Genomic DNA, 13034 nt, shown 5'->3' on the forward strand with positions numbered 1-13034 from the left:
AAAAAAAAAAAAAAAAGCAAACAAAAAATAATAGGAGAAAAAAAGGAAAAAAAATAATAGGAGGCATAAAATCAAGTATGTTATAATGCAAAGAAATTGAAATGAGTTGAATTCTGCTATAAAAGACAAAGATTATGGGACTGGGCTAAAAAACAAAATATAGTTGCAACATGTCTAAAACAAAATGATGAAGATGTGAAATTAAGCATTTGATAGAAACACACCATATCGTTGATCATTCTTTCCTTTATGGTTGGCTTGTTAGGAAACCTTCACCTACCTCAGGGTCATGTGAAAGTTTTATCATTTTAGCTTTCACATGTAGGTCCACAGTGCATCTGGGAAGGATTTTAGCGTGTGGTATGTGTTAGAGTCAAGATTCATTTCTTTCATATGGAAGCAAGACGATCCAGCACCATTTATTGAAAAGCCTACCCATGGCCGGGCACAGTGGCTCATGTCTGTAATCCCAACACTTTGGGAGGCTGAGGTGGGCGGATCGCCTGAGCTCAGGAGTTCAAGGTCAGCCTGGCCAATACGGTAAAACCCTATCTCTACTGAAAATACAAAAATTAGCCAGGCATGGTGGCAGACACCTGTAATTGCAGCTACTCGGGAGGCTGAGGCAGAAGAATCGCTTGAACCCAGGAGGCGGGGGTTACAGTGAGCCGAGATCTCACCACTGCACTCCAGCCTGGGGGGATAGAGTGAGACTCTGTCTCCAAAAAAGAAAAAAAAGAAAAGACTATCCTTTCTCCACTGCTCTGTAGTGTCCCCTTGTGATCATATATGTGGGGGCCATTCCTGAACTCTGTATTTCCATTGGTTTATTTGTCTATTCTTGGACCAGTGTTATAGTCTTAATTAATGTGCTTTATATTAAGTCCTGATAAAGGATACCTAAATTGGACTACATTAAAATTAAGGACTTCTGTTCATCAGAGGATAAAATTAAAAATGTAAAGGTAAATCCTACAGTGGCAGAAGGTAATCGTAATACCTATATTTGACAAATGATTAATATCTCAAATATATCAAGAATGTCTAGAAATCACTAAGAGCCACAGAAAAAGGGCAGAAGGAACAGGCATTTCACAAAGAAAATATCCAAACAGCAAATAAGTTTATAAAAAGATGCTCGACTTCACCAGTTGGCAAGGAAATAGAAGTTAAACTACAATAAGATAATCCTCCACATAATCCTCCATATCTACAATAAGATAATCCCACCAGAAATTGCCAAAATGAAAAAGATGGGAAATAAACAAGAGTGGTCAAGGATGTGGAGCAGCTAAAACTCATAGATTGCTTGTTAGGATCATAAACTAGTACATACACTTTGAAAAACTGTTTGGTAGTATCTATTAATGGTGAATACATGCAACATCCTATGACCCTGCTATTTGACTCCAGTTTGCTCTCACTCAAGAGAAATGCAAATATATGTTTACTAAAAGAGATGATAATGTTCATGGTAGCTTTATTCAAAACTAAAAATTATGTAAATGCCCATCAACATCAGAATGGATAGACAAGTTGTGTTATATTTATACAAGGAAACACTACACAGCAATGAGAAAGAATAAATTGCTATACTCAACATGCATGAGTCTCATCCCATGAACACTCTGTTAAACTAAAGAAGCCAGACTCAAAAGAGCAATGAAGCAATGCCATATGATTATGTTTATATACATTTCAAAGAAAACATGGCTTCTTTTTTTTTTTTTTTGAGACAGAGTCTTGCTCTGTCTCCAGCCTGGCATGCAGTGGTGAGATCTCGGCTCACTGCAACCTCCACCTCCAGGGTTCAAGCGATTCTCCTGCCTCAGCCTCCCGAGTAGCTGGGACTATAGGCTTGAGCCACCATGCCCAGCTAATGTTTGTATTTTTAGTAGAGATGGGGTTTCACCATGTTGGGCAGGATGGTCTCAATCTCTCGACCTCATGATCTGCCTGCCTCAGCCTCCAAAGAAAGAAACATGGCTTCTTTAAAACTTTTTTTTTTTTTTTTTTTGAGACAGCGTCTTGCCCTGTCGCCCAGGCTGGAGTGCAGTGGCACGATCTTGGCTCACTGCAACATCTGCCTCCCGAGTTCAAGCAATTCTCCTGCCTCAGCCTCCTGAGTAGCTGGGATTACAGGCGTCCACCACCACGCCCGGCTAATTTTTACATTTTTAGTAGACACGGGGTTTCACCATATTTGTCAGGCCGGTCTCGAACTCCTGACCCTGTGATCCATCTGCCTCGGCCCCCCAAAGTGCTGGGAATACAGGCATAAGCCACTGCGCCTGGCCTACAAAATAATCTTTTTTTAGAGACTGGGTCCTGCTCTGTCACCCAGCCAGGAGTGCAGTGGCATGATCATAACTCACCGCAGCCTCAAACTCCTGAGCTCAAGTAATCGTCCTGCCTCAGCCTCCTAAGTCGCTGGGACTACAGGTGCATGCCACCACACCCAGCTAAAAAACATGACTTCTTGAGAGCTAGAAACATGTCTTCATCTAGGTGGTGGCTATGCAGGTTTGTCTGGTCTCTTAAAAAATCATCAAGCTAAATATGCACAATGTGTGTACTTTTCTGTATTATGTTATATTTCAGTGAGGATTTAAAACTATACAATTTACTAGGCAAATACCAAGAAAATGAAAGGAGGTCTGAAAATACAATTATCGTGGGGGAAATTAAGGTCCAAAGCATTCAACAGATTAACAAAAAAGGGGAAAATCTTTTAATAATAAAAGAAACAAAGAAGTACTAACTGGCATAAACCTTCAGGATCATTCAAGGCATACAAACAAAACCAGCACAAATGCATTAAACCACATGAAATCTTAAAAATCATAATTGTTTTTGTATTATATTTAACAAGTGTTGCTATTAAGGTTATGCCAGTTTTTAAAAGGAACTCAGGAAATTTATTTTTATGTGTTAAAATGGCATAGCTATTATCTTCTTTAAAGTTCAGCTATAAACACATTTAGAACTGGTGCCTTTTTAAAATGGTACATTTTAACTATTTTCCTTTCTTCGAATTTTGGTCTTTACCAAATGTTGGAGAGGATGCAGATAAACTAGATCTCTAACATATTGCCAGCAGGAATGTAAAGTGGTACAGCCACTCTGGAAAATAGTTTGGCAGCTTCTTTAAAAACTAAAATACTTATGACTTGATCCAGCAATTGCACTTCTGGGCATTCATCCCAGAGAAAGGAAATCTTATGTGTATACAAAAACCTGTACAAGATTGTTCATTACAGCTTGATATGTAATAGCCTCAGACTGGAAACAAGCAAAATGGCCCTCAATAGGTGAATGACTAAACAAACTGTAGTAAATCTATAATATGGAATACTATTCAGCAACAAAAAGAAATGAATTATCATTCTAGCAACAGTTTGGATGGTTTTCAAGGACATTATGCTGAGTGAAAAAACCAACCTCAAAAGATCACATGCATTGGGCCAGGCACAGTGGCTCACGCCTGTAATCCCAACACTTTGGGAGGCCAAGGTGTGCGGATCACCTGAGATCAGGAGTTTGAGACCAGCCTGGCCAACATGGTGAAACCCCATCTCTACTAAAAATACAAAAATTAGCTGGGCATGGTGGCGGCTCCTGTAATCCAGCTACTCGGGAGGCTGAAGAAGGAGAATCACTTGAACCCAGGAGGAGGTTGCAGTGAGCCAAGATTGTGCCACTGCACTCCAGCCTGGGTGACAGAGTGAAACTCCATCTCAAAAAAAAAAAAAAAAAAAAAATCACAGACTGTATGGTTCCATTTATATAATATTCTCAAAATGGCAAAACTAGAGAAATGAGAAGCAGATGGTTGGTTGCTAGGGGTTAGGGATGGTGGTGGGAGTAAAGACTATAAAAGGTCTGGGCACAGTGGTTTGTGCCTGTAACCCCAGCACTTTGGGAGGCCAAGGTGGGCGGATCGCTTGAGGCCAGGAGTTTGAGACCAGCCTGGGCAACATGGTGAGACCCCCATCTCTACAAAAAATTTAGAAAGTAGCCAGGCATGGTGGCATGCTCCTGTAGTCTCAGCTACTCAGGAGGCCAAGGCGGGAGGATCACTTGAACCCAAGACTTCGAGGCTGCAGTGAGTGATGATGGCCCTACTGTACTTCAGCCTGAGCAACACAGTGAGAACCTATCTAAAAAAAAAGAAAAGACTAGGCCGGGCGCGGTGGCTCATGCTTGTAATCCCAGCACTTTGGGAGGCCGAGGTGGGCGGATCACGAGGTCAGGAGATTGAGACCATCCTGGCTAACATGGTGAAACCCCGTGTCTACTAAAAATACAAAAATTTAGCCGGGTGTGGTGGTGGCAGGTACCTGTAGTCCCAGCTACTCGGGAGGCTGAGGCAGGAGAATGGCGTGAACCTGGGAGGTGGAGCTTGTAGTGAGCCAAGATCGCGCCACTGCACTCCAGCCTGGGCGACAGAGCGAGACTCCGTCTCACAGAAAAAAAAAAAAAAAGAAGACTATAAAGGAGTAGTAGTTCTGTATCTTGATTGTAGTGGCTGTTACATGAATCTATGCACATGACAAAATGACATAGAACTATGCACACACTAGGCCGGGTGCAGTGACTCACACCTGTAATCCTAGCACTTTGGGAGGCCAAAGCAGGTGGATCATGAGGTCAGGAGATCGAGACCAGCCTGGCCAACACGGTGAAACCCCATCTCTACTAAAAATACAAAAATTAGCTGGATGTGGTGGCGCGTGCTTGTAATTCCAGCTATTTGGGAGGCCGAGGCAGGAGAACCGCTTGAACCCGGGAGGCAGAGGTTGCAGTGAGCGGAGGTTGCAGCGAGCGGAGATTGCGCCATTGCACTCCAGCCTGGGTAACAGAGCAAGACTCTGTCTCAAAAAAACAAACAAACAAACAAACAAAAAACCTCACAAAAAACAAAGAAGAACTATGCACACACCTTGTACCAATGTCAAATTCTACATTTTTATATTGTATTGTGATTTTATAAGATGTAATCATTGGAGAAAACTGGGTGAGCGTATACAGGGCTCTGTGCTATGTTTGCAACTTCCTATGAATTTATAATTATTTCAAAATAAAAAGTTTAAGAAAAATCATAATTATGCCAGGAGATTTTATTGTATCTCTTCTATGATATAATGGATCAAGTAAACAAACAAACAAACAGAAAACAAGTAAAGTAGATTTGAGAAATATAATCAACAAGCTAGGCTTAAGACACATAACTTAACTTTACCTAATGAATATACTCTCTTCTCTTAGACCCATGGCATAGTTTACAAAAATTTTTAAAAATTATGTAATTTGGACTCAAAGAAAAAGTCTTGATACATTTAAAAATTAGAGTTTTGGCAGGCTACATTGACTATAATCCTGTAAAGTCATAAATAGATAATAAAAAGATAAACTACCAAATCCAGATTTCAATTAAGAAATATTCTCTAAACATATACGGATTGAAGATGGCATTTGATAACAACATTTTAGACTTCATAACAAATTTGGAGACATAGCTAAAGCTATATTTAAAGAATATTTTATCTTTGGCTAGAGTTGCAGAGGAAAAAAAGAATATTTTGGCCTAATTATTTTTAATGTTTAAAAATAGAAGCTAAAGGTAAATGAACTAGCTGTTCAATCCAAGAAATTAAAAAAAAAAAAAAAAAGGCCAGGTGCAGTAGCTCACGCCTGTAATCCCAGCACTTTGGGAGGCCGAGGTGGATGGATCACCTGAGTTCAGGAGTTCCAGACCAGCCTGGCCAACATGGTGAAACCCCGTTTCTACTAAAAATACAAAAATTAGCCAGGCATGGTGGCACACACCTGTAATCTCAGCTACTCGGGAGGCTAAGGTGGAAGAATCGCTTGAAATTGTGAGGCAGAGGTTGAGGTGAGCCGAGATCGCACCACTGCATTCCAGTCTGGGCAACAGAGCGAGACTCCATCTCAAAAAACAAACAAACAAACAAACAGACAACAACAACAAAAATTAGCTGGATTGCTTGAGCCCAGGAGGTGCAGGTTGCAGTGAGCCGAAATCGCACCACTGCACTCTAGCCTGGATGACAGAGGGAGACCTTGTCTCAAAAAAAGGAAAAGAAAAGTCAGGGTGCAGTAGCTCATGCCTGTAATCTCAGCACTTTGGGAGGCCAAGGCGGGCAGATCACAAGGTCAGAAGTTCGAGACCAGTCTGGCCAACATAGTGAAACCCCGTCTCTACTAAAAATACAAAAAATTAGCTGAGTGTGATGGTGTGCGCCTGTAATCCCAGCTACTTGGGAGGCTGAAAAAAAAAAAGAAATTAAAAGAAGATAACATAATATTCATGAGAACCCTGATCAAGGTAAAAGAGAAAGGAAAAAAAAAAATATATATATATGTATATATACATCCACACATGAGTGAAAAAAGAAGCTATTGCCACAGGTATGGAAATGATCAAGGTAAATTAATGAAGCATTATGCACAGATGCACAAAAACATAACATCCCTAGCCAACATACACTACCAAAATTAATCCCCCCCACCAGAAATCTGTAGAGCAATAATCAGAGAAAATAAAATAGTTAAAATTTGGCATTTTAAAAAAGGCATCAGTTCTAAATGTGTATATAGTTGAACTTAAGAGAATGTCTATGCTATTTTAACAGATAAAAAATGGAAATCTCGGCCGGGCGCGGTGGCTCACGCCTGTAATCCCAGCACTCTGGGAGGCCGAGGCGGGTGGATCATTAGGTCAGGAGATCGAGACCATCCTGGCTAACACGGTGAAACCCCGTCTCTACTAAAAATACAAAAAATTAGCCGGGTGTAATGGCGGGCGCCTGTAGTCCCAGCTACTCGGGAGGCTGAGGCAGGAGAATGGCGTGAACCCGGGAGGCGGAGCTTGCAGTGAGCCGAGATTGCGCCACTGCACTCCAGCCTGGGCGACAGAGCGAGACTCCGTCTCAAAAAAAAAAAAAATGGAAATCTCCTGATTTCCTTTTAATAACTAGCATAACCTTAATACCAACACTTGTTAAATATAGTAAAAACAAGAAAACTGTAAGCAAATTTTTTATAGTTGCAAAAATTCTAAATAAAATATTACTAACTCAGGCCTCCTGGTACTTACCATAGGCTGTGTTCTTACACTGACTGTATAGAAAAAGAATTGGGCCTGCCTTCTCTGTTCTTATACTGACTGTATAGAAAGAGAAGAGCTCCTACCCTATATACACCTCTGCCCAGGCCCTAGTCCTGGTCTGAATTGTGAATGGGGGGACATGGAGTTGAGGAAAAAGAAAAAAATACATTACTAACTCAAATCCGACCATGACTCATAAGAAAAATTGCCCTTGACCAACAGAATTATCCCAGGAAGGCAAGGATGGATCCACATTATATATCAATATCATTCATTACAACAACCAATTTAGGAAAATAACACCATTAGGCTATCACATCAAAAAGGCATCTGACATAATTCAAGAGCTATTCCTAAGAAAAATACAAATCAAGATAGGAACATGAAAACTATAAGGACACCATCAGGAAAGTGAAAAGACACAGAGGCTGGGCACGGTGGCTCACATCTGTAATCCCAGTACTTTGGGAGGTCGAGGCAGGCGGATCACTTGAGGCCAGGAGTTCCAGACCAGCCTGGCTGAAATGGTGAAACCCTGTCTCTACTAAAAATACAAAAATTAGCTGCGTGTGGTGATGCACACCTGTAATCCCAGCTACTTGGGAGGCTGAGGCATGAGAATTGCTTGAACCCGGGAGGCAGAGGTTGCAGTGAGCCGAGATGGCACCTCTGTGCTCCAGCCTAGGCAACACAGTGAGACTCTGTCTCAGAAACAAAACAAAACAACAACAACAACAACAACAACAACAACAAAAAACACCCACGGAATGAGAGGAAATACATGCAAATCACATATGTGACAAGGGACTTCTATCGAGATTATCTAAAGAGCTCTTACAACTTGATAATACAAAGACAATTCAATTTAAAAATAGGCCAAGGATTTGAATAGCTATTTCTTCAAAGAAGATATACAGATGGGCAATAAGTACAGGAAAAGATGCTCAACATCAGTGGCCACTAGAGAAATGGAAATCAAAACCACAAGATACCACTTCACACCTACTAGGAAGGCTAGAATTAAAAAGACAATAAGCATTAGCAAGGATGTGATAAACTGGAACCCTCATACATTGCTGCTGGGATATAAAGTGATGCAGCCGTTTTGGAAAATGGTTTGGCAATTCTTCAAAATGTTAAACATAGAAGGCTGGGCGCAGTGGCTCATGCCTGTAATCCTAGCACTTTGGGAGGCTGAGGCGGGTGGATCGCTTGAGGTCAGGAGTTCAAGACCAGCCTGGCCAACATGGTGAAACCCTGTCTCTACTAAAAGTACAAAAATTAGCTGGGCATGGTGGTGGGTGCCTGTAATCCTAGCTACTTGGGAGACTGAGGCAGAAGAATCGCTTGAACCTGGGAGGTGGAGCTTGCAGTAAGCGGAGTTAGCACCACTGCACTCCAGCCTGGGTGACAGAGTGAGACTCTGTCTCAAAAAAAAAAAAAAAAAAAAAAAAAAATATACCACTCTGGCTGGGTGTGGTGGCTCAAGCCTGTAATCCCAGCATTTTGGAAGGCCGAGGCGAGTGGATCACCTGAGGTCAGGAGTTCAAGACCAGCCTGACCAACATAGAGAAACCCCATCTCTACTAAAAATACAAAATTAGCCAGGCGTGGTGGTGCATGCCTATAATCCCAGCTACTCGGGAGGCTGAGGCAGGAGAATCGCTTGAATCCAGGAGGCGGAGGTTGTGGTGAGCCAAGATCGCACCATTGCACTCCAGCCTGGGCAATAAGAACGAAACTCCATCTAAAAAAAAAAATACACACACACACACACACACACACACACCACTCTGGAATACTGGCTATTTTGATTTACAGGCGCTTGAAAAGCAGCAGGTGCAGGAAGATCATACTGACCTTCCCTCTGTTTCTTAAAAGTGGGAGATGAAATTCCCACGTGAAAGATGCCCTCCCTCTACTAGAAGGAATGCCACATTCTTTTTTTGTTTTTGTTTTTGATACAAAGTCTTGCTCTGTCGCCCAGGCTGGAGTGCAGTGGCGCAATCTCAGCTCACTGCAGCCCCTACTTCCCGGGTTCAAGTGATTCTCCTGCCTCACTACAGGCGCGCGCCACCACGACCAGCTAATTTTTGTATTTTTAGTAGAGATGGGGTTTCACCATGTTGGCCAGGCTGGTCTCGATCTCCTGACCTCATGATCTGCACGCCTCGGCCTCCCAAAGTCTTGGGATTACAGGCGTGAGCCACCGCACCTGGCCTTTTTTTGGAGACTGAGTCTCGCTCTGTCACCCAGGCTGGAGTGCAGTGGCACGATCTCTGCTCACTGCAACCTCTGCCTCCCGGGCTCAAGCGATTCTCCTGCCTCAGCCTCCCAAGTAGCTGGGATTACTGGCGCCCGCCGCCACGCTCAGCTAGTTTTTGTATTTTTAATAGAGATGGTGTTTCACCATGTTGGCCAGGCTGGTCTCAAACTCCTGACCTCAGGTGATCCACCCACCTCGGCCTCCCAAAGTGCTGGGATTACAGGCCGGAGCCACCGTGCCCAGGTGGAATGCCACATTCTTACTATCAAGGCCAGGAAATTGAGAGCAAGAGAATTGTGTACAGATCTTATGAAAAATAATTTTTTTCTTGAAGAAATAAGCCAAAAAATTTTTTTAAAACTCTTATGTTTTAAGCCTCCCCACATAACTGAGTTGCTTTTTCACAACTTAAGTATTCTTTGTCCAATCCAGTATATAAGTGATTGACTCTAACTACTACTTTGGGTCTTCATTTCTTTATGAAGGCTCCTGTGCCACATAAAACTTGTATTAAATAAATCTGTACACTTTTCTCTGTTGATCTGTCTTATGTCAATTTAACTTTCAGGCCCAGACAAAAAGAAATCCTAAAAGGGAAGAGGTAAATTTCTACCTCACTCCTTATACCAGTCATTCCACTCCTGGGTATCCACCCAAGAGAAATGAAAACATATGTCCATACAAAAACTTGTACGCAAATGCTCATAGCAGCATTATTCATAATAGCTAAAAAGTGGAAACAACCCAAATGTCCATCGACTGATGAATGGATAAACAAAATGTGGTGTATCCATACAATGAAATATCATTCAGGAATAAAAAGACATGAAGTACTTCTAAAATAAACTGATAGAAACAGATAGTAGAATGGTGGTTGCCAGGGGCTGAGAGGAGGGGGTGATAAGAAGTTGCTATTCAACGGGTATAAAATTTCAGGTATACAAGAGGGAAGTTCTAGAGATTGGCTGTACATTGCACCTGTAGTTAACAGTACTGTATTGTGCACTTAAAAATTTAAGAGAATACGCCACATGCGGTGGCTCACACCTGTAATCCCAGCACTTTGGGAAGCCGAGGCAGGTAGATTACCTGAGGTCAGGAGTTCGAGACCAGCCTGACCAATATGTTGAAATCTTGTCTCTACTAAAAATACAAAAAATTAGCCAGGTGTGGTGGCACGCACCTATAGTCCCAGCTACGCAGGAGGCTGAGGCAGGAGAATTGCTTGAACCTGGGAGGTGGAGGTTGCAGTGAGCCGAAATCATGCCACTGCACTCCAGCCTGGGTGACAGAGTGAGACTCTGTCTCAAAAAACGAAACAAAACAGACAAACAAAAAAACAAAATTTAAGAGGGTAGCTTTCATGTTAAGTGTTCATACCACAACAAACAAAATAATAAAAGGAATAAGGTCCTAATACATACTATAACATGGATGAGCTTTGAAAACATTAGGCTAAGTTAAAGAAAACAATCATGGCCGGACACAGTGGATCATGCCTGTAGTCCCAGTATTTTGAGAGGCCGAGGTGGGCGGATCACCTGAGGTCAGGAGTTCAAGACCAGCCTGGCCAATGTCTCTACTAAAAATACAAAAGCTAGCCAGGCGTGGTGGCAGGCGCCTGTAATCCCAGCTACTTGGGAGGCTGAGGCAGGGAGAATTGCTTGAACCCGGGAGGCGGCAGCTGCAGTGAACTGAGATCCGGCCACCGCACTCCAGCCTGGGCGACAGAGTGAGACTCTGTCTAAAATAAATAAATAAGACAATCATAAAAGACCACATGTTTTATGATTCCATTTATATACAATGTCTAGAATAGACCAATCTATAGAGACAGTAAGTAAATTAGTGGTTGCCTGTGGCTAAGGGTGAGGGTTGGGAATGAGGAATGATTGCTAATGGGTACGATGTTTCCTTTTGAGATGATAAAATACTCTAAAATTAGATTGTGATGATGGTTGCACAATTCGGTGAATATGCTAAGAACTGCTGAACTGTAAGCTTTAAATGGGTGAATTTTATGGTAGATGAATGATACAATAAAGCTGTTAGAAAAAAAATCATAGCTAGTAAGTGCCAAGCAGGGTTGCAAAGTCAATATCTGGCAAGGGGTAGGTATTCAATAAATGTTTATTGAATAGATTAATGAATAAACACCTTTCACATTCAAATAAAAAATGCCCAAGTTATTTTCATTAACATTAGCAACAAGATAGCAATACCCTCTATTAAATGTCACTCAACATTGTTCTGAAAGCTCTAACTAGTGCAACAGAAGATGAGGTGATCAGAATAAATATTTGAAAGGAAGAGACAGTATCATTTTTAATTGGATGGAATATGATAGCTAGGAAAAGTAAGAGACTGTAAAAAGCAACTAGATTCATACAAGAATTTGATAATTGGATTGAATACAAAATAAAATTATAAAAATAGATTTTCCCTATGAAAATAGAAAAAAAATGCTATTCACAATGATGATAAAAACAAAGGTAAAATATCTAAGAATGAACTGTTCAAAAAAAAAGGTGCTGAACCCATAAGAAAACTATCAAATATTATAGTTTTAATGGTTATTTTTGAAACTAGATAAAATAGTTTTATTTACATGGAAGAATAAGGCCGGGCATGGTGGCTCATGCCTGTAATCCCAGCACTTTGGGAGGCCGAGGCAGGCAAATCACGAGGTCAGGAGTTTGAGACCAGTCTGGCCAATATGGTGAAACCTTGTCTCTACTAAAAATACAAAAATTAGCTGGGCAGGGTGGCACGCACCTATAGTCTCAGCTACTCGGAAGGCCGAGGCAGGAGAATTGCTTGAACCCGGGAGGTGGAGGTCGCAGTGAGCCAAGATTGCGCCACTGCACTCCAGCCTAGGTGACAGCAGAGCAAGACTCCGTCTCAGAAAAAAAAAAAAAGAAGAAGAAACGCACAAGAAAATTAATTAAAGCAACCAAAAAGAAAGCAAGGGGGACTAGTTCTACATGATATTAAAACTATTTCTAAAGTTAATATGATTTTTTACAAAGGAGTAGATACATATATCAGAAGAACTAAACAGAGTTCAGAAATAAAACAATACACATTTGGGAACTTATGTGACAAAAATGACATTTAATTGAATTAGAAAAGGGTATTCATTTAACGACTGGTGCTGGCAAATTAGCTATCCAAATGGAATATACGAACTGATTCCATCTCATACCATACACCAAAATAAATTCCAGTTAGATTAAAATTTAACTTTAAAAAATTGAAACAATAAATATATTAAAAATAAATTTAAGGCGTATTTGTTTGAACATGAAGTGAGGAAGTCACTAGGCAAGACAAGACACTCAGAACCTGTAAAGGAAAAAGGCAGATATATCTTAATAGATGATTTTTAAAAAATCAAATGTGAAGACATCTTTCAGAAGTCAAAATATAGAGATAGAGGAAATATAGTTACAATACAGGTTAATATTCACAAATTAGTAAGAAAGACAAACCATCTAAAGGAAAAAAAGGGCAAAGGATATGAAAAAGTTTAAATATATATTTCAATGGCCAATAAGAATGAAATAATGTTCAGCCACTAGTTGTCAGGAAAATGCACATCAAGGCAAACTAGATACCCTTGTGTTTGGCCCTCGG

The 13034-nt window shown here is 41.0% G+C and overlaps 1 protein-coding gene and 1 pseudogene across 6 annotated transcripts in view; one reads left to right on the plus strand and one right to left on the minus strand.

Moving 5' to 3' along the window:
* ZNF41 (zinc finger protein 41) overlaps positions 1-13034 on the minus strand; it is a 44189-nt gene that overhangs the window by 28239 nt on the left and 2916 nt on the right. The gene's annotated exons all lie outside the window — the stretch shown is intronic.
* On the plus strand, positions 7104-7275 carry LOC116812358 (small nucleolar RNA SNORA51; annotated as a pseudogene).

This window comes from Hylobates moloch, unplaced genomic scaffold (assembly GCF_009828535.3).
Source record: "Hylobates moloch isolate HMO894 unplaced genomic scaffold, HMol_V3 SCAFFOLD_7, whole genome shotgun sequence".
NCBI classification, from domain to species: Eukaryota; Metazoa; Chordata; class Mammalia; order Primates; family Hylobatidae; genus Hylobates; species Hylobates moloch.